The sequence below is a fragment of the Poecile atricapillus genome, chromosome 29 (assembly GCF_030490865.1).
Source record: "Poecile atricapillus isolate bPoeAtr1 chromosome 29, bPoeAtr1.hap1, whole genome shotgun sequence".
NCBI classification, from domain to species: Eukaryota; Metazoa; Chordata; class Aves; order Passeriformes; family Paridae; genus Poecile; species Poecile atricapillus.
In genome coordinates, this window is record NC_081277.1 from 3,848,050 (window position 1) to 3,868,126 (window position 20,077).

Sequence of the window (20,077 nt, forward strand, 5' to 3'; positions counted from 1 at the left end):
CTGAGACAGATTGATGCCTCAGTTTGTCTTGCCTTAACTTTGGCTGTTCTGCTGCTGCTGTGCTGATCCCCAAGTTCAATGAACCCATTGAAGCTGTGCTCCAGAAATTCAGCAGAAAATGGCTTTAAGTTCCTTCAGATTCTGAGTTAATCTTAGAGGAACTCCTTGGATTGTAACAAAACAAACGAGGGCTCTAAGAATCCTTTTCATTTTTGAAATTCAGTTTATCGCAGTGGGGAGCGTGATGTCTGAGAGTTTATAGATTTGCTCTTGAGGTTGTCGTGTTTTTAATTGCATTTTGTGAAATGTTTTCTGTAATAGTGGGTGGGGGGAAGGTGAGGGAAGGAGATGGGGAAAGGTGAGGGAAGGAAAAATGAGGGAAAGGTGAGGGAAGGAAATGAGGGAGAGGTGAGGGAAGGAAATGAGGGAAAGGTGAGGGAAGGAAATGAGGGAAAGGTGAGGGAAGGAAATGAGGGAAAGGTGAGGGAAGGAGATGGGGAAAGGTGAGGGAAGGAAATGAGGGAGAGGTGAGGGAAGGAAGAATGAGGGAAAGGTGAGGGAAGGAAAAATGAGGGAAAGGTGAGGGAAGGAAATGAGGGAAAGGTGAGGGAAGGAAATGAGGGAAAGGTGAGGGAAGGAAATGAGGGAAAGGTGAGGGAAGGAAATGAGGGAAAGGTGAGGGAAGGAAATGAGGAAAGGTGAGGGAAGGAGATGGGGAAAGGCGAGGGAAGGAGATTTTTAACACTTTTCAGTGAGATTTAGGCAGAGGGGATGCCTTGTTTACTCGTTTGACAAAAGCAGGGACTGTTAGAGTTATATTTAATGGCTTTTAAAGTCATTGTATCACAGCCTGCTCCCCAAGTCTGAGGTATTTGCTCCATCCCAGAGAAAATGCACGTTCCCTGCAGCAAGGCACTGTGCAAACTCATCAGCTTTGCTATTTAGATTATTGCCTTCCGCCGTGAATCCTTTACAAGGAGCCGTGTACTATCAGCAGCCCTTGTTCTCTTCGTTAGCACTGTCAAAGCAGAGTGGATGAGCATAATTACCAAGGAGTTCTGGGCTGCTGAAGTGGATAATGAAAAGTGCCACTGACACAGTCTTTGCATGCCATTAAAAAAAATTAAGGTAATGATTCAACAGGCAGAGTTTCACCTGTGCTGTTGGTAGAGCTCTTCGTTCCGCGGTCCTCCCAAAAACGTGTCGTGCTGCCTTCACCGTTCCAACATCCCAGCAGAAATGCCCTGTGCTCTTTATTTACGTGTTTATCTCAGCAGCTGAATGATGAGGGTTCCCCTTGCCATCGATTCTTGGAGGTTTTTGGAGTAAGAAGGTTGGTTTTGAAAGTTTTGTTGGGTTGTTTGGGTGCAGGGGGGTGTTATGGCACGAGGCTGGGTGGGTATGGAGCCCTTTGGATGCTCACACCTTGTGTGACTTTGGCTCAAGTTGTGTCATGAAATATGGAATTGTTGAGGCTTTAGGATCATCAGGTTAAACCAGCACCACCACACTCACCACCAAGCCCTGTCCTCAAGTGTCACATCTGTGTTTGAACACTTCCAGGGGTGAGGACTCCACCACACCCCCTGACTGCCCTTTCCATGGGGAAATTCCTGCTGCTGTCCACCTGAGCCTCCCCTGGCCCAGCCTGAGGCCGTTCCCTCTCCTCCTGTCCCTGTTCCCTGGGATAAGATCCCAAATCCCCCCGGCTGTCCCCTCCTGTCAGGGACTTGTGCAGAGCCACAAGGGCCCCCTGAGCCTCCTTTTCTCCAGTCTGAGCCCCTTTCCCAGCTCCCTCAGCCTCTCCTGGGGCTCCAGCCCCTTCTCCAGCTCCATTTCCATCTCTGGACACATCCCAGCCCCTCCACATCTTTCACAATCCTTAAACAATATCCTGGAGTTTACTGACTGTCACCTGCTGGTGCCCAGGGTGTTTTAAAGCCAATCCCATTCATCTCAGGCTAAAGGCCATTCCTCAGCCACTCCATAAAGCCCTGAACAGCCTGGCCCTGCTGCACTTCCCAGGAAGATGTGACACACTGGATACCTGCTTGCAATTTCCCCCGTTAAGCCCCTTCATTTTCCCCGGGTTATTTCAGCATCCAGCTACTCCCTGCTTTATGCAGGAAAACCGTTTATTTTTTAATGGAGCTCAACATTTCCAGCTCAGGCAGCAGCCAGTGGATAACTTCCACTTGTGGAACATTAAAAATCATAAGGAGGAGATTTTGGAAGCGATTTGGTGCGGAGTTAATGACACCTCTGCTGTTGACTTCTGCGGGGATGGATGCAATAAAAAAATCACAAAGACCAGCAAGAAGACATCAAGGATTGCCTCAGGATTGCCTTTAGATAGTGAAAAACCTTCCCTCATATTCATCAGCTTAATTTACATCGAGAACTCAATTTATAGACTAGGTGAGACTTTTTTTTCCCTGTGCCTTTAAAAGCTCCCCAGAATTCTTCATTAAATCCTACAAGGAGGTTCAAAACACTTAAAAATGCATGATTAATTTCTCTGCTGTTCTGTAGGGCTTTTACTGAATTGTTCAGCCTTGACTAGGATGTCCTGAGAGAATTGTGACAGAATTACTCAGAAAATTTCATATTCAGGGAGATTTTATGCTGCAGATCTTCTTGCTCTGAAACACAGCTCTGAGAATGATGATAAGGAGGGGAAATTGTACAGGGAGGTTTGCTCTGCAAACATCTCTTCCCTGCTAATGTGAATTAATGCAGTTGGTAATAGCTGATGAAGATCCATTGCAATCTAGGAAAGCCTGAAAATGAGGAAGGGTGTGGATTAATAGGACCGAAATTTGGCAGTCCAGGATCCTTGTAAAAGATCCATCGATTCAGCTACTCCAGCTCAGCGCGGTTGAAGTCAGTCCCTTCCATAAACCGACGCAGTGGTGATGTGAAAGAACACGCTGGGGATGTCAGAGCGAGCTGATATTTAATAAAATACCTTATTTTTGGCACTCTGTGAAGCTTCCCTGCACTGTTGCTCCCCAGTGCTTGCCTGGGGACTCCAGGCTGGCAGGAGGGCCCGGGGCTGAGCAGGGCTCTCGGCTCGGGAGGAGAAGGGATGAGCGGCTCCAGCGGGCACTGCCAGCAGGACGTGCCAAGCCCTGGCAGCCAGTTTGCTCTGGGAACAGGACGGTTTTCTCCCTCCCTAATGAGAAAGCCATACATAATATCATGCACGATGACAAGGGCCAAATCCACCCCTGCAGTCAGGGCTGATAAGATGAAAGGCTGCAGCAGGGAAGAGCTGTTGTACATGGAGTTCACGTCCGGAGCCAAGCGCAGTGTCTGTAAAAGATGATGTCTCGTTCATGCAAAGCAGTTTGAGGCTCTGCTATTGAATTTTCATATGGAAAAACACCCTGGTCAGGCTTGAATTCCCCAAGGAGACCTGGAACTCAGGGTTGGGATGGGGCAGCTGTTACAGGGGAGCAGAAAAACTGCAGAGGGGAAAGAATTCTGCTCGCGCCTCCCCTGGAGCTGGGGCCTGTCCTCTTGGTGTGTCACTCGTACTGCAGAAATTGAGGCTTTGATAAACACCCCCAGGCCTTCAGCAGCACTGAGGGATTTATTGGCCTCCTGTGCCGCTCTGGCTGCAAATCCTGTGCCGGCACATCTGGAGCTGGCACACCAGGCTCTGCGCAGCGCAGCTGCTTTAGTCTTCATCAGGAAATTCTGCATGAGTTGCACTCGAGCTCTTGTTGTAGCAAAAGTAACTTCTATCTGCGAGTGCAGATCGGGATGTGAGGGTATTATCAGGACCAGAAAACATCTTTAACTGCCTTTCGCTGCAAAGTTTCCCATAAGCCTCTTTCTCTCAGCATGTGCAGGGAGTAAAATCCACAAGGAAGCTGGAGGCATTTTTCCTGCCGCTTCAAGTCTCGGGCCGTGCTTGGAGCATTTCAGAGTGAATTTCTTGGCCACTTGAAAGGCCCAGCCTGCTCCCACTGTTCCCTTTGTGCTCGGGAGAGGAACGAGAGCAGAAATAGGTTAGGGAGTAAATGAGAGTGGTGGTGGAGACGTGGAGCTGCCTTGATGTATTTGCTGCGGACGTTGAAAAGATGTTCCCTGTGTAAAACACGGTGCAGGACGAGCTGGGAGCACGGCGAGTGTGAGCTGCTCTGACATCTGCTTCAAACCATGATGTCAAAGCAGCTCCACCGTGCCTGAAAGCTCCTGAAGTGGAAAGTTCCTGTTAGGTTTGGTGATTTGGAACAACACTCGCAGGGAGACAGGGATGGTACAAGCCCTCAAGGCTTTACCTGAACACGCCTGTGCTTTTCTTCTGCTTATTGAATTTTGGGGTTGTTTCTTGACAGCCTCAGCATCTGCAGTAATTGGCTTCCTCGGCTCAGATCAAACAGTTTAGAAAAAGGGCTCTTAAACAGAAGATATCTGCATAAAGCAGCGTGGAAAGCAGCAGCTGGCTTTAAAGAGCCTTTCTGTTCTTTGTGCTAAAAGTTTGTAGTGGATTGTGCACCCTGGTAAAGGAGCAGCTCGAATGCTCAGTGTGAGCTTTGCTCTGCAAACTTCATTTATTTGGGGTTTTGTGGGAGGGTTTCGCTGCACAAGGCTTTAGAAAAGGTTATCTTGGTTTCTGTACAGGAAATTCTGGCTTGGATTGGAACACTGGGCCCAAAGAGATGGCGACACGACTGTGAGCAGACCCAAATCTCCCGGATCTTTCCAAAGGGCTGGAGATCATCCTGTGCCACAGAGGGGCTGCAGGTGCTCGGTATCTCTGCAAACCAGGCTGCTGCGCTGGGATTTCCATCAAGTGCCAAATCTGCAAGGGATTTTTATTTTGGTTTGTTTTTTTTTTTTTGTGAACAACCTGTCCTTTGCTCGTGGCTCCTTGGCTCCGTCCCCTGGATCCTGGAGCGCTCCCGATAACTCGTGTTTTTCCCTTGCTCCAGTGGAGCAAACAGCTCAGTGGAGGCTCCAGGAGTGTCTTCTCCAAGTGCTGTAGCTCAGAGCGATGTCACTTGAATGGCTCTTAAAATTAGGTCTGTCTGGGAGAGAATCATTTAAATTCCACCGTTAAAACTCCTGGTGATTGAGAACAAACGAAACCGCTGTGGAGGCTTCAGGAACTCACTAATGGCTGGAAAGAAGAGGGTCAGGGTCTGGTTGGGAATCATTTAAAATCCTTCCCTCCCCATTACTCACTCTTTAAGTGACACCTTGATAGTTGCACGAGAGTAGTTAAACATGAATTGTTAATACCACCAGCTTTTGTAGGGAAGGCTCTTTTTGCTCCCAAATGAAGCTGATTTATTTTTGTGCTGGTTCCCACCAGTTGTCGAAGCCATTAAATATCCTTAATTGCCTGGAAATGGATTCACATAATAGAGTCCTGGTAATTCAGAGATCTGGGAGCTGGGGCGTTGGTGTTTCAGTCAGGGCTCCCTGGGGAATGACGAGCCTGAAATCACCCAGTGCCTCTCGTTCCCTGGCTTTTGATGGATCAGCAGCAGAGGTTCTGCAGTCTGGCTGCCATCACCCTCAGAGGAGCAGCTGGAGAGCTCACCAGCTGTGTTTCTGTGTGTGCTGAAAAAAAAACCACCTTGGGACTTCCAGGATCCCGGGCAGAGCAGTTCCACAGCTGCTGGAAACCTGGAATTGTGGTGCTATCACGATTTGGGCTGAGACACCTCAGCAGGGGTGCCCGTGAGGGGGGCAGTGCCCTGAAAATGTCAGCAGTGGGGATAAATTTTGATGTTCCAGATGTGCTTTACATCTTTTTTAAGAGATTTTAGTTTTCTGAGTCCATTGAAAAGCGATTCCGAGACTGAGATTGCTCTACAAAGCTGATTTCCAAGTCTGCTTGCTCTGTGTCTTCTTACTGCCCCATTTACCCAGCCGTGGTGTAAACCCAGCACCAATATTTGCTGCCATCTTAAGCTTGATTTTTGTGTCCAAACTCCAGGGTCTCACCCTGCTGCCTCCAGCTCTGGGATTGGGAACTTGCAAAGGGAAACCACTTTGTGTTAATAAGCAGGAAACAAACCAAAAGCTATCAAAAGTTACCATTTTCCTCAGAGAACAAACTCACAACGTGATGAGGTTTCTCTTTAAAGTGTACATTGTTCACTGATGGTCCCTGGAGAGTTTTGGGAGCTGCTTTGGAGCTGTAAAACCTCTGGATTCTCCCTAAGAGCAAATGCTGGAGGGCCCCTGAGCTAGCTGGGGGTGTTGGGGTGTGGGGCAGCCTCTCTGCAAAAAATCCCTTTTTTAAATTAACACTTCACCCAAAAATCTTCCAACAGTGAGCTGCTCATAAAAATCAAAACTGAATTAAAATAACAACTCTTTTTCATCAGCATCCTCCTCTCCCTGCCATGACTTCAGCCCCTTTCCCAATTCGAGCAGCCCCAACCAGGAGGCCAGAGAGGAAGGAGCAGCATCTCTGCCGAGTTTCCAGCAGGATCAAACGCAGGGATGCTGCTGGGATAAAGTGGAAAATCCTGTGCTGCTCCAGCCCCCTGCCCAGCTGGCAGCAGCTCCAGCCCTGCACGGGTAAAACCCTGCTGGCAGCGTTGGCATTCCAGGGCCTTCCTCCAGACTGGGCCCAAAACTCTGACATTCCTTGGTTCCTGCTGAATTCCAGGTTTGATTCCAGGACCTGTTTTGAAACAGCAGCGGCCCAGCGTGGATTCGTGTTGGGCCAACACTTCACCCGAAATATCCCTTGGAATGCTCAGTTTAGAACAATTAGACAGCAGGAACAGACCTGATAATTTATTTTTTCAGCCCTTGCAGTGGAGAGAAGCTGTTTGGGGTTATTTTAAGCTTTTGTCTGTGCACGGGGCGGCCCTGCTGTGCGTCTCTGATGCTGGAAACCCACAGAGCAGATTCTGGGGCTCAGGACACTTGGTCACCTTGGAAAGAAATGCCTTTCCCTTTGGGAGCTTGCAATGTGCATCTATAGAATGATATTCTAATCTGGAAATAATTGGAAGGAGATACTCTTGACATTGGAAGTCGGGGAGAATAAAAAGGAGTTTGGGTTAATGTGACAGAGCACTTTTATTGCCTGCGAGCGGGTGGAAACAATAAAGAACTTCAGGGACTTTAATCTTGTTTGTCAAGTAATTTATCACAGTTGTTTTCAGAAATCTCAGAGATAATCAGCATCCGTGGCAAATGGAACTGGATTAAACATGAGCTGCTGGGTTGTTCTGTTCAGCTGGGTCTTGTAGCGCAACGTGTCAGGATTTTCCTGGGACACGACTGCAGAGAAATGTCACAAACACCGGAGAGGGGGCTGGGAAGATTGAATTCCATCTGGGAATTCCAGGAAGAACAGGTCTGCCTTGCCCTTCTGGGAAGATGAAGCCTGGAATGAGCTCCTGCCTGGGTGGGGAGTGAGGGTTGTTGTTGTCCAGCGTTTGTGGCTGGAGGTGATCCCAATTCAGGGGTCCTTGCAGAGCAATTCCTGCCTTTCCACAGGGATTCCATGATTTGAGAGACCATTCCATTGTGTTCAGAGACCTTCTGGCTCTCCTCAGCTCCAGGGACAGCCAGGGGGATTTGGGATCTTATCCCAGGGAACAGGGACAGGAGGAGAGGGATCGGCCTCAGGCTGGGCCAGGGGAGCTCAGGGTGGACAGCAGCAGGAATTTCCCCATGGAAAGGGATGGAAAGGGTTGCCCAGGGAGGTTTGGAGGGCCCATCCCTGGAGGAGTCCCAGGAAGGCCTGGAGGTGGCACTCTGGACTGAGGACAAGGTGGGGATCAGGCACAGCTCAGCCTCGATGATCCCAGAGGTCCTTTCCAACCTCAGAGATTCTGGGATTAAACACTGCTCAGGAAAATCCCTGATTTTGCCTGTATTTTTTGCCTAGAATTTGTTGGGGTTTTTTGTTTGGTTTTTTCTTTTCCTGGAAATTGTTGCCCTTCTCACTAACCCAAGGAGGATTTGGGGAACTGCACTTTGAAATTTTGGAGCAAAACCTTCCATGGTTTGTCAGTGGGAGTCCCCATCCCTGGGGGATTTAACATCCATGGGAATGTGGCACTCGGGGACACAGCTCGGGGTGGCCTTGGCAGCGCTGGGGGACATTTGGACTTTCCAGAGGGCTTTTCCAACCCCAACAACTCCATGACCAAACAGGAATTTGGGATGTGGATGGCAGAGGTGCCTGTGGGACTCCCAGCTGGGATTTGTGGCACCACAACCCCTCCCAAGAGCGCGTGGCACCGGGGCTGAACACCTGGGTTAGAAACAAACACTCCTTTTGTGTTTGTTTTGGTGTTTGCTTGGACAAACACTGTCCAAAGTGGCCGGGATGGCTTTAAAGCAGCACCTGAGGGACGGGCTGCTCTCCCTGGGCTGGCTGTTGGATTTGGGGGAAGCAGCCGTGCTTGGCTGGAGCTGGAGATCCATCTCTGTTAGAGCTCAGCTCAGGGTGCCTTTGGCTCCTGCAGCAGCTGTATTTTATCACTTTAAAACGCTGGGTAATGCTGCATCAATAAATCCTGAATTAAGGAAATCTGCAAAGGAGCAACAGCCTTATCTTAATTAAGTAAAATCTATGGCTCCTGCCACAGCCCGGACCAGGAGCCAGTCAACCTTGGAACAGGAACTTTTTTCTGCTCTTTGATACTCCTTTTGGGGTCTTTTTTTAGTGTAGGATTTGGGTTTGGGGACAGAAAAGCACATGGCCTAGAAGTACAAGTGGCTGGGACAGAAGGGGAGAGAGATAAAGGTACTTGATAAAGAGATTTTCATGTGATCTCTCCACTTTTAGCCCCTTTGAAGTAGAAATTGTCCCTCAAAATCCAACCCTGTGCCTTCCATCCTCCTCCCAGGCCAGGGCTGGAAGCCTGAAGCTAAAACAGATCAGCTCCTGGGCTGGGCTGTCAAGTTTCCCAAAGAACTTTGAGTGGCTTGGGTGAAATGGATTTGTTTGCCTACAGATTCTTTTTCCTTTGAGTCTTGGTTTTGTTTTCCAAAAAATTCCCCAGCTGCCTGATACTGTGTGAAGCAGTAATGGATACCCTGGAAAGGAGGGATAAAAACCTCGAGTGCTCTGGCCTTTGCTGTGTCCCTTGGGATCCCCAGACTGCTTCTAACATCTCTCCAGAGAGATGCGATTTCAGAGAATTTATCCTTTGTTTTTCCCTTTTCCTGCTGTCTCTGTTGCGCTGCCGTGCATCCACAGCTGGGTTTCATTTGGAGAGGAGTGGGAATGGCTTCTTCTATCCATAGATAATCAGGAAATTCAGTTTTTTCCAGCTGAAGGGCAGTGAATAAACTCGAGCTATCCCTCCCCATCCCCACACGGGATCAGAACTTTGCAGGGAGAGGCTGCGTGGCCCAGGAGCTCCGTGTTCCCTCACTCCTGGATTTGCAGCAGCTCCTTTGCCCAGCCCTGTTTCTCCTTAACTTCTCAATTTATTTGGGAAGGTTCAGCGAGCCTGGGCTGAGCTGGGGAGGTGACCACGGTGGTACATCAGCTGCAGAGCCGGATTTCAGCGCTGACCACTTAAAGGCCGCTCAGATCCCGTGGATTCCTTCCTTGCTGGGAGGCAGCGGGAGCGTGGCAGCTGCCTCTTGTTCCACTTGGTGGATTTAACTTATTTGAGGTGAATTCCTGGCATTCCCCCAGGTTGGCTGCTGCTGTGTCCCTGGACTCGCTCCAGGCTCCGTGGGTGGGGGGATTGGAAGGCAGCAGAAGCGCTGGGAGGTTCCGGTGGATTCGGAGTGGGGACAGGAGGGGACAGAGTGGGGACACACTCCTCTGTGCCTGTGAGGTGGGAGAAGCCCTTCCCTGCTCCCAGCTGTGCCTGATCTGCAGGAATGGTGGGAGAGGATCTCTTTGGTTCTCTTTCCAGCTCCCAAAAGATGGGATGTGTCACCACGGAGCTTCAGCTCCTCTGTCCAGGCTCTGCTCCCGCTCCTCCCGTGGGAATTGCTGCCTGGTGACACAGCAGAGGCACCAGGGAGCAGGAATGCTCTGATCTAGGAGAAGTTCTGGGGTCAGAGTGCTCACTGGAGAGAAGGTCCTTGAAAAAACCTGGTGTGAATGGAAAGGGAGCCAGGGAATGCAGAACATGAGGCCTGAGGAGTTTGAAGCCCCAAGCTGGTGGAAGGAAACGGACGAGAGACAAAAAATGTTTTACTTCCACGTTGTAGTTGAATTTTTAAAAAACATTATTATTATTATTATTAGCAAAAGTCCTTTTTTGGTGTGTGTAATAATGAATTTTAGAGCTCTACAAGAGCAGATTGGGATCTCCTGACCAGAGAAGGGTCTCCAGGGAAAGATGGGATCAGCTCCTGCCATTATCCAGCTCCTTCTCACATCCACAGCAGCCAATTCCCAGCAGAGCTCACACTGGGAGTCAGCTGATGCTGGCCAGAGCAGGATCAGGATGAGGCTCCCTGATCTTTACAAAACAATCGGGTTTGGTGGTGGAACAGTGCTCCTTCCTCCTCCTCCTCCTCCTCCTCCTCCTCCTCCCCACGACAGTCAGCCTCGATGGCTCATTGCTGCTTCCCACAATGAGGAGGGCAGAGGGTTCCACATTGTTTGGAGGCCACCACAGATAAGCTGTGATGAAAATTCTTTGTTACCGGTGATTTCCAGCTCGATTCTTTTCCTTTTAAATGTTTATTCAGTCAAGAAGAAAGGAACCGTGGGGCTTTTTCATTTTAATTTACAAACCTCACTGGCTCTCTGCTGTTGCCATTTAAAAGGGAGTTATGGCCAGAAAAATGATGCGATGAAAAATAAATGACCTGGGGAGCGCCATAAATTTCACCTGCTCCCTCCAAGACTCCCCGATCGAATTTGCTTTGCTCACAGACCCAGAAGATGCCTGTGCAGACTGCCAGGGCTGTGAAATCCATTGGAAACCGTTCTTCCAGGCTTTCTCTGGAGCTGTGCTGTGCCCGGGCTCCTGCGGGCAGGGCTGGCAGGGTTGCTGTGGCAGTGGGACATGAGCATTTCCATCCTCTCCATCCTTTTCCCGGCAGCAACAGCATCAGACACGTCTGAAAAGGGCACAGGAGGCTTCTCAAAAAGAGACTGAGTGGTACCTTTTGATGGATGTCAGCTTGAATAGCTGGAAGTGTTTTTGTCCTGCTTTTCCATCTTCATTGGGTTTCACTCTCAGCAGCCCAGGCTTAATTTTACCCACAAAAAGGTGAATTGAAAGCTGCCCATGAGGCTGTCCCACAGGTTTTGTGTTCCTGAGAACAGAAACTGGTTTAGTTAAACAGAATCAGTGCCTTGCAAGCCCCAGTGGCTCCGAAAGAGCAGCCAAAGTGCTCAAAGTGAGCAGGAGCTGGGAATGCAGCTGGGACAGCCCAAAGCCCGGTGTGAGGGCTGAAACGGAGCTGGAATTGTCTGCTCCAGTCCTTCCCTTCTCCTGCCCAGCCCCAGCTCCACGGGGATGTGTCCCTGTGATTCCTTTTCCTGCTGTTTTACACAGGGTGGAGTTCCTGGCCGGAATCCTGCGGCCACTGCCCTGGTGACCACACAGGGGCAGCCGGACAGAGCCACCTGTCCACTGCTTCTGGGCCACAGAGGGACACACAGCCCATGCAGGAGGTTTGTCCTCCTTTGGGGAGGATTTTTTATTTTTATTTTTTAAATTTTTTTATTACTCAGACTTGGTTTTTCCAATGCAGAGTTAAAGGGAAGAAGTGGTGAAGGAGAATTCATGGAGAAGTGTGGGGGTGATGGAGCTGTGGGCAAAAATATCGATGATTTGAATCACCCTGGAGATCTGGAGTGGTTTGGGTGGGAAAGGACCTTAAATCCCACCCAGTTCCACCCCTTACCATGGTCAGGGACAGCTCCCACTGTCCCAGGCTGCTCCAGCCTGGCCTTGGGCACTTCCAGGGATCCAGGGGCAGCCTCAGCTCCTCTGGGAATTCCATCCCAGCCCCTCAGGACCCTCCCAGGGAGGAATTCCTTCCCAAAATCCCATCCAGCCCTGCCCTCTGGCAGTGGGAAGCCATTCCCTGTGTCCTGTCCCTCCATCCCTTGTCTCCAGTGCCTCTCCAGCTCTTTAGGCCCTGGAATGTTCTGGAAGCTCTCCCTGGATCCTTCCCTTCTCCAGGTGAACATCCCCAGCCCGTCTCCAGAGGGACTCCAGCCCTCAGAACACCTCTGTGGCCTCCTCTGGACCTGCTCTAACAGATCCCCATCCTTTGGATGTTTGGAGCCCCAAATAAATAGTCCAAGGGTACGTTTTTTTCCCAGCCAAGAGGGACGTGCCCCCCAAACCGGGCATTGCTGCTTTCACTGAGCTCAGTGGTCACTGCTTCACCTCCTTCAACAAAAAAAAAACCTCCCCTGTGCTGCCCCTTCTGCCCCCTCAAACATCTTCCCATCTGGGGTGGATTTACTGGTTGTTCTTCATTCCAGAAAGAACCTGGTTGTGGTTTCCAGCTGGGAGGTCCAAAGCGAGCGGGAGAGGGACAGACTCAGGGACACAAAACCCACCCAAGGGACAGGAGAAGCCAAATTATTTTTCCAGAGCAGACCTGGAAGGTTCTCATGAGCTGCCAGAGGCCACAAGCTCAGCTGGAGGGGACCAGAACACCTTCACTTTTATTTTTCATTCTATTTTGGAGTGTGAGGACGGCCCGGATCGCCCAGCCTGCCCGCTCCCCCTCATCCCCACAACGCACCAATATCAACAATCAGGTCAGAGCATCTTAAATGTTTGGGAGAAGTTTTTTTTTGTCCCTTTCCTGAGCCTGTCTGCTCGCATTACACCGAGGAACGGGAACGCTCCCGCTCCGCTCATGCGTAAAGGATGGATCACTCTATTTTCTTCCCAAATAACAGAGGAAAGGGAAGCAGCTGTGACAACTTAAGCATTGAAGAATCATAAATCATCCTCCCTTTCCCTTGTCCCCCCCACATATCATGAAAAATAAATGCGGAGCCCTTTCGGAGATGATTTTACACTTTTCATTTAGAGCTGGGAGGTTTAAAACTGCGGGGTTTGGGACACTTTGGAATTGGGGCTTTTAATAAATAATCAGCGCGATTAAAATGGCAAAGGGGTAATGCTGGAGAAGCCTGAGAAATGAAATAGTGCCACACTCCTGGTGTTCTACAGAAAAGTCCACGGGAATCCCCTCAGTTTCTGATGGAAGTGGTGATAATATGATTTCAGCTGATAAACATATCAGGTTTTACAAGAACTGGTGTTATTTAATAGTTGGGGGCAAAAATAACTTTTTTTTTTGTTTAACTGGTTCTGCACTTGGATTGTGGATGTTCTGGGTTAATTAATATTGAAGACACATCACCTGAAAGCTCCTATATTCCATATTTCTCCTAATTTCTGTTTTCCTTCATCCTGTGAACCATGGGACGACCCTAAGGGATATCCTTGGCCACAGGAATTTTTTTAATATTGATTTCAGAGCCTGCTCCTGCACCAGCCTCTCCTCGGGGCTCAGCTCCCATTAATCTGCATGGCTGCCTTTCCTGGGCAAGGCCATTTACTTTTATTTGCTCTTTATTTTCCTTGGGGAAAACCCATTCCTGGCGTGTCCCAGGAAAACCTCCTGGAGTCTTCCTTGCTGCTTCAAACACGAGATGCTCGGCTCAGAGATCACCTGGTCTGAGCCTCCACAGGATTTCAGCCTTTACCCCACCCAAATTTCAAGATATTTGAGCAATAAATGTTAATTCTTTTCTTTTGGTTTCTTTAGGGACTGTCAGAGCACACGGCCTCCTCACTGGATCCATCCTTCTTCCCCAAACCTTGGAATTTAACCCTCTTATCATTTGCCTTATCACTGCAGAACACGAGGAAAACACCTTTTGTACTTTGCTTTGAAGAGGTTTTTAACCTTCCCTCTCTAAGGTTAATCAGGCCCATTAGCAGAAGATAATTGAAGTAATTAGGTCGGCTGGCAGACTCTCCTTGGCCTTTGCTGGAGCCGGAATGTGAAGCCCACCGTAAATACCTGAGATTGATGGCAGCCTTGTGCCATTGTTTATCCCTTGTTTTCGGGAGAGGTGATCGGAGATTGATGCTCTCTCGGATGATTTTATCATAAATATTGTAAATCGCCCCAGCCTGTCCTTTGCTGCCTGACTTGGTGCATTAAACTTTTATCCTCCCCATCCCAGCCTCTCTCGCTGCCCTGAAGGATCTGGCGGTGAAAACAGCAGGATTTGTTTCTCCCCTGGGGGAATTCCATTGTGCCAAGGCCGGGGAAGATGTTTAAAGATCTTCTGTGCCATTGCTTCTGTTTAGTGGCGCAGCTCGTCCTGAGCCGTTCCGACATCCCCTTCTCCGGAGCTGTTATGTTTTGGCTACCAGCTATTTTCTCATTCCTCAGCCCCTGACATCACTGACAGCCACGCTGGATACACTTCAGCTCCAATCTCGTCTCGCATCAGGGGAAAAAGTTGGTTTTTCTTTCCTGCTTTTTCTTCTTTTGACCATACAGCTGCGGCTTCCCACCTGCTGTTGCTGTCTCCAGCGGAGCAGGAGGATGGGGAATCTTCCCTCTCCACCTCTTCCCTCACGTCTTCTCTCTCTTGGCCCTTTTCCTGCTGAGACCTGGAAATTCCTCCCACCTCTGGGATGTTTTCGAGCTGAAAGAGAGTAGATTTGGAGGGATATTGGGATGAAATCCTTTCCTGGGATGGGGAGGGGCTGGGATGGAATTCCCAGAGGAGCTGGGGCTGCCCCTGGATCCCTGGGAGTGCCCAAGGCCAGGTTGGAGCACCTGGAACATTCCCTGCCCATGGCAAGGTGTGGAATGGGATAAACTTTAATGCCCCTTCCCAAAAATTCCATGTTTCCCTCTCCCTTCCTCATTAACTCTGGGATTCTGGCACTGATGGGATTATTCCAGAGTTCATTTTCTGCAGAGGGGGAAAATTCTGCCCTCAGCTTCCTCCCAGTGCCCCCAGTCTGGGTTTGCTGGGTCAGGACACCAGCACCACACTGGGGAACCTCTTTGCCACCTGCAGTGTGTCACAGCTTTATTTTACATATAAATATAAATATCCTGATATATCCATTTATCTCTCCTTCTATATAAATTTATCTCTCCTTCTATATAAGTATGTACATCTTTATATATAAATATATACGTCTTTATATATAAATACATGTCTTTATATAAAAATATATATAAATATATATAAATATATATATACCTCCTTTTATATATATACCTCCTTACATAAATATATAGTTCCTTATATATAAATATATACCTCTTTACATAAATATATAGATCCTTATATATAAATATATGCCTCCTTCTAGATAAATATATACCTCCTTCTAGATAAATATTTTTCTCCTTATATAAAAAATATGTATCACCTTATACATAAATATATATCACAAATAAATATGTGTGTCCTTGTGTATAAATATAAATATCCTTATATGTAACTATATATTCTTATATATAAATAAAAATATCCTATATAAATATAAATATTCTTCCATATAAATATATATTCTTATCTATAAGTATAAATATCTTTATAGGTAAGTGCTGCTTTAACATCACAATGTCGAAGAGCGCAGCTCGTGGCCCCTGAATATATTAATTTTGATGTTTTTTTCCTATTTTTCCATCATTTTCATTTAATCCTCAATAAATACTGGAGGGTTATGGAATTTGCATCGCACTTCCAGCAGAGTTTGTCCTTAACACTCACCTTGGTGTTTTCAGGCATTCACTCCTTGATTCCCTAAAAAAATTCCTCTTTTTTAGTGCCTGAACAGGGAATTTCTCCCCATTTCAATGTCCCATCCACAAAAGTGTCACTTTGGGGTGGGAGGGGATTTCAAAACTGCTGAAAAATTGGTGGAAGATGTGGAAAACACCCGGAGTTAAAGCTCTGGAGATTCCCAGAAGTGAAGTGGGAAAAGATGTCAAGGAACAAAAAAAGAACAGACTTGGAATAATCTCTCCTAAAGGAGAACGTGCAGGGGGACATAAGGAAATGCACAAATACAGGACTAAAAGAATATCCTAAAATGTGCTACAGGGTTAACAAATATCCTACAATTATCCAGGAAAAAATATCCTAAAAATGTGCTAAAGGGTTAACAAATATCCTAAAATATCTAGGAAAAAATATCCTAAAATGTGCTACAGGGTTAACAAATATCCTAAAATATCTAGGAAAAAATATCCTAAAATGTGCTAAAGGGTTAACAAATATCCTACAATTATCCAGGAAAAAAATATCCTAAAAATGTGCTAAAGGGTTAACAAATATCCTACAAAAATCCAGTTAAAAATATCCTACAAATACACTACAAGGTGAACAAATATCCTATAAATATCCAGTAACAAATACACTACAAATACATTAGAGGGATAAAAAATATCCTACAAATATCCACTAAAAATATCCTACAAATACTCTACTGTGTTAACAAATATCCTATAAATATCCCATAAGAAATATCCAATAAATATCCTACAAAGTTAACAGATATCCTTCAAAAATCCAGTAAAAAAAGATCCTAAAAAATCCTACAAGGAAAACAAATATCCTACAAGGATAACAAATATCCTACAAGGATAAAAAAATATCATACAAATATCCTAAAGGGTTAAAAAATATCCTACAAGTTTAACAAGTATCCTACAAATACACTACAAGGATAACAAATACCCTGCAAATATCCAGTAACCCTTGTAGGATAAATGTTCTTGTTAAGTAAATTATTAAAATTATCTTCAGTATAAATCATTAATTTCTTCTGTGCAGCTGCTGTGAGATTTTTAATTTATATTTAAAGTCTTACCCAAGTCAAGCCTAAGCCGGTTTTTTCTGCTTTTTCTCTTCTTTAGACAATGCTTTTTTAAAGCAGAAATTTCCAAAATCTTCCAAACTCCTGGAAGTTTTCAGTGCTGACCAAATTTTCCAAATTATTTGCTCCTGTTCTGAGGAACTTCTGGGATTTTGGAGTTACAGTCATCATAAAACCAGGGATACAGGGATATTTTTTTACTGGATATTTGTAGCATGAGAGGGAGAGAAAACTCATGATTAAAATCAGTGGCAATTATCCTACAAGGATATCCCACAGGAATATTTGGGGTTGACTCTAATTGGGATTTTTCCTCTCCCTCTCATCCATTTCTGGCTGCCTGGAAGGTTCAGCAGTGTCCTGATGGTTTTTGTGGAATGGCACAAGGGCAGGGTTGGGGCAGGGTTGAGACTTTGCAGGGCTCTGTCTAATCCCAAACAAATCCCAGTGGGGATGAATCCTGCCTTGTGTCCCAGTGGAATATCCATGGGGTGGAAAATCCCCAAGAAATCCTGCCTTGTGTCCCAGGGATCATCCATGGGGTGGAAAACCCCCAGGGAATCCTGCCTTGTGTCCCAGAGGATCATCCCTGGGATAGAAAACCCCCAGGGAATCCTGCCTTGTGTCCCAGGGATCATCCATGGGGTGGAAAACCCCCAGGGAATCCTGCCTTGTGTCCCAATGGAGCATCCATGGGGTGGAAAACCCCCAGGAAATCCTGCCTTGTGTCCCAGGGGAATATCCCTGGGGTGGAAAACCCCCAGGGAATCCTGCCTTGTGTCCCAGTGGAATCCTGCCTTGTGTCCCAGGGATCATCCCTGGGGTGGAAAACCCCCAGGGAATCCTGCCTTGTGTCCCAGGGGATCATCCATGGGGTGGAAAAGCCCCAGGGAATCCTGCCTTGTGTCCCAATGGAGCATCCATGGGGTGGAAAATCCCCAGGGATGAAAGGTTGGACATGCACAAACCTTTCCTCTGTGAAAAACCTCAATTCCCAATAAATCTCTCCTTTGCTCCCATCAATCCCCGCCTTGGAGCCTCTCCTGCCCTGCTCCTGCCCCAGGACACCTTTATCCTGGAATCTCTTTATCCTGGAATCTCTTTATCCTGGGATCTCTTTATCCTGGAGAGGTTCTGTGCCAGGGATGGACAAATATCATCAAATACAATTTTTTTGAGAACTCTCATGGTTTTCCTCACAAGTCTGGGCCAGCCTGGATCATGGGAATGGGACATGAAAGGCTCTCAAAAGAGGAGTAATTGGGGAATTCGATGGGTAGAGGAGTTCAGAGAGGCTGTTGCTCCCCGATTTTGAAATTTTGGCACCTCCTGCAGGTTTTCCCTTTGCTGCAGCTGGAGTTATTAAAAGCCCAGGGTTAACAAGGGATTCTCTGCGTGCTTTCTTTATTTATTATTCATTTATTTGTATTAAACAGTGCAGGGCTCACAGTGCCCCCGAATGCAAAGCGAGTGGTGCCATTCCCACCTTTACTTGCAGGAAAACTGAAAATAAACGAGGGTGGGGAGAAAACCTCGCTCAAGGTCACGTGGAAAAGAGAGCTAAACCCAAGAATTTGAGTCATCTCAGAATCCTGGAATGGTTTGGGTGGGAAGGGGCTTAAATCCCATCCAGTGCCATGGGCATGGACACCTCCCATTATCCCAGGCTGCTCCAGCCTGGCCTTGGGCACTTCCAGGGATCCAGGAGCAGCCACAGCTGCTCTGGGAATTCCATCCCAGCCCCTCCCTACCTTCCCAGGGAGGAATTCCTTCCCAAAATCCCACCTAAACCCAAACTTTTCCAGTTTAAGCCATTCCCCGTTATCCTATTACTCCATTCCCCTGTAAAAATCCAGGCTGGACTCTTCCAGTGAATCCTATTTTATCTCCAGAGGAAACTCAACTTGATAAAAGATGTGGAGCTGAAATGCTCCCATCAGAACCTCTGCAGCCATAAAAGAGGTGAAACTTCCCCCAAAAACTCTTGGAGCGTTCAGTGCAAGTACCAGGAGCCAAATCCAGGAGGAATAATAACGGAGTCAAGGATAAAGGGACAAAGTGAGTCAATCCAATCATTATGCAGGGATAATATTTCTTACTGTCCAAAGAGAATATTAAGCTGCTGCCTAGGAAGAGGGTAAAAAAAAAAAGAATAAGCAGAAAAAGTTATTAAGGAATGATAATGGATGGAAGGGAATATTATGTTGATTCTCCCAACAGTTATGAATGAATAAAGATACAGTGGCTGTGATAAAAAATCACATTTCCCTGGAGAGAATGGAAAAAAACCCAGCCACTGCCAAATCCTGATCATTCTTTCAAATGCTGAGCACCGAAATAACCCCACCTTTTCAAGTTTGCTGCTGATAAGTCCTAATCGGACCCTTTGAGTCATAAAAACATTCCCAGATTTCGATCTGCTTGGAGAGGAGCAATAAATCACCAGGATGGGGCAGACGGCTCCTCCGGCAGCAGTCCCGGAATCACTCGCTTGGCACTTGAAAATAAAAGTGAGAACGTCAGACCTGCCGTGTGTTCGGTGGTTATAATACCTCAAATATTTATCACGCATCAAATGTTGCAGTGTGACACAGAATGGTGGGAGCAGCTCCCTGGCAAAGCCAATTTAGGGAGCGATTCCTGCTGCTGCCTTTGTTTGCCACGGGCTTTTCCAGCCCTTCTGCTGGCAGTGTCCGGCTGGAGGGGCTGACAGAGGCAGGACAGGGATCTTGGCTCCATCAGTGGGATCAGAGTGATCCAGGATGATGCTGATGGGAGCTGGAATGGCAGCCCTGGACCACGATGTTCCCGGGCCAGCGCACAGCAGAATGAGTGCTCGAGCTCTGAGCTCCCCGTTCCTCACAGCAATGACTGCCAGTGACCCCACATTTCACCTCTCAGGCCGCTGTTTGCCATGAAAATCCTGCTGGGGGGATCTTTTGGTGAAGAAGTTTGGGGCAGTTTCCAGGCCCGAGCTCTCAGGGATGGATTTCGGTGCTGGATGTCTAAATTGGGATTTCACCCTCGCGGTTATCTGGCACATGCAGAGGGTTGTTCTTGCTTTCAAGAATGAAGTAATCCTAAAGGTTAAGCCTGTGGGGTCTTCTCAGCCCTGCAAGAATTAATATGATGACATTTAACTGCTATTAGGAAAAAAAAAATAAATCTCATTTTTACCTTCCCACACCCCCGCCCTCCCCTCCTTTTTTCCCTTGGAAAAGCGCGTGAGGCGTTTGTTTTGTAGCAGTGGTTGTTTAAAATAAATCCACAGCTCC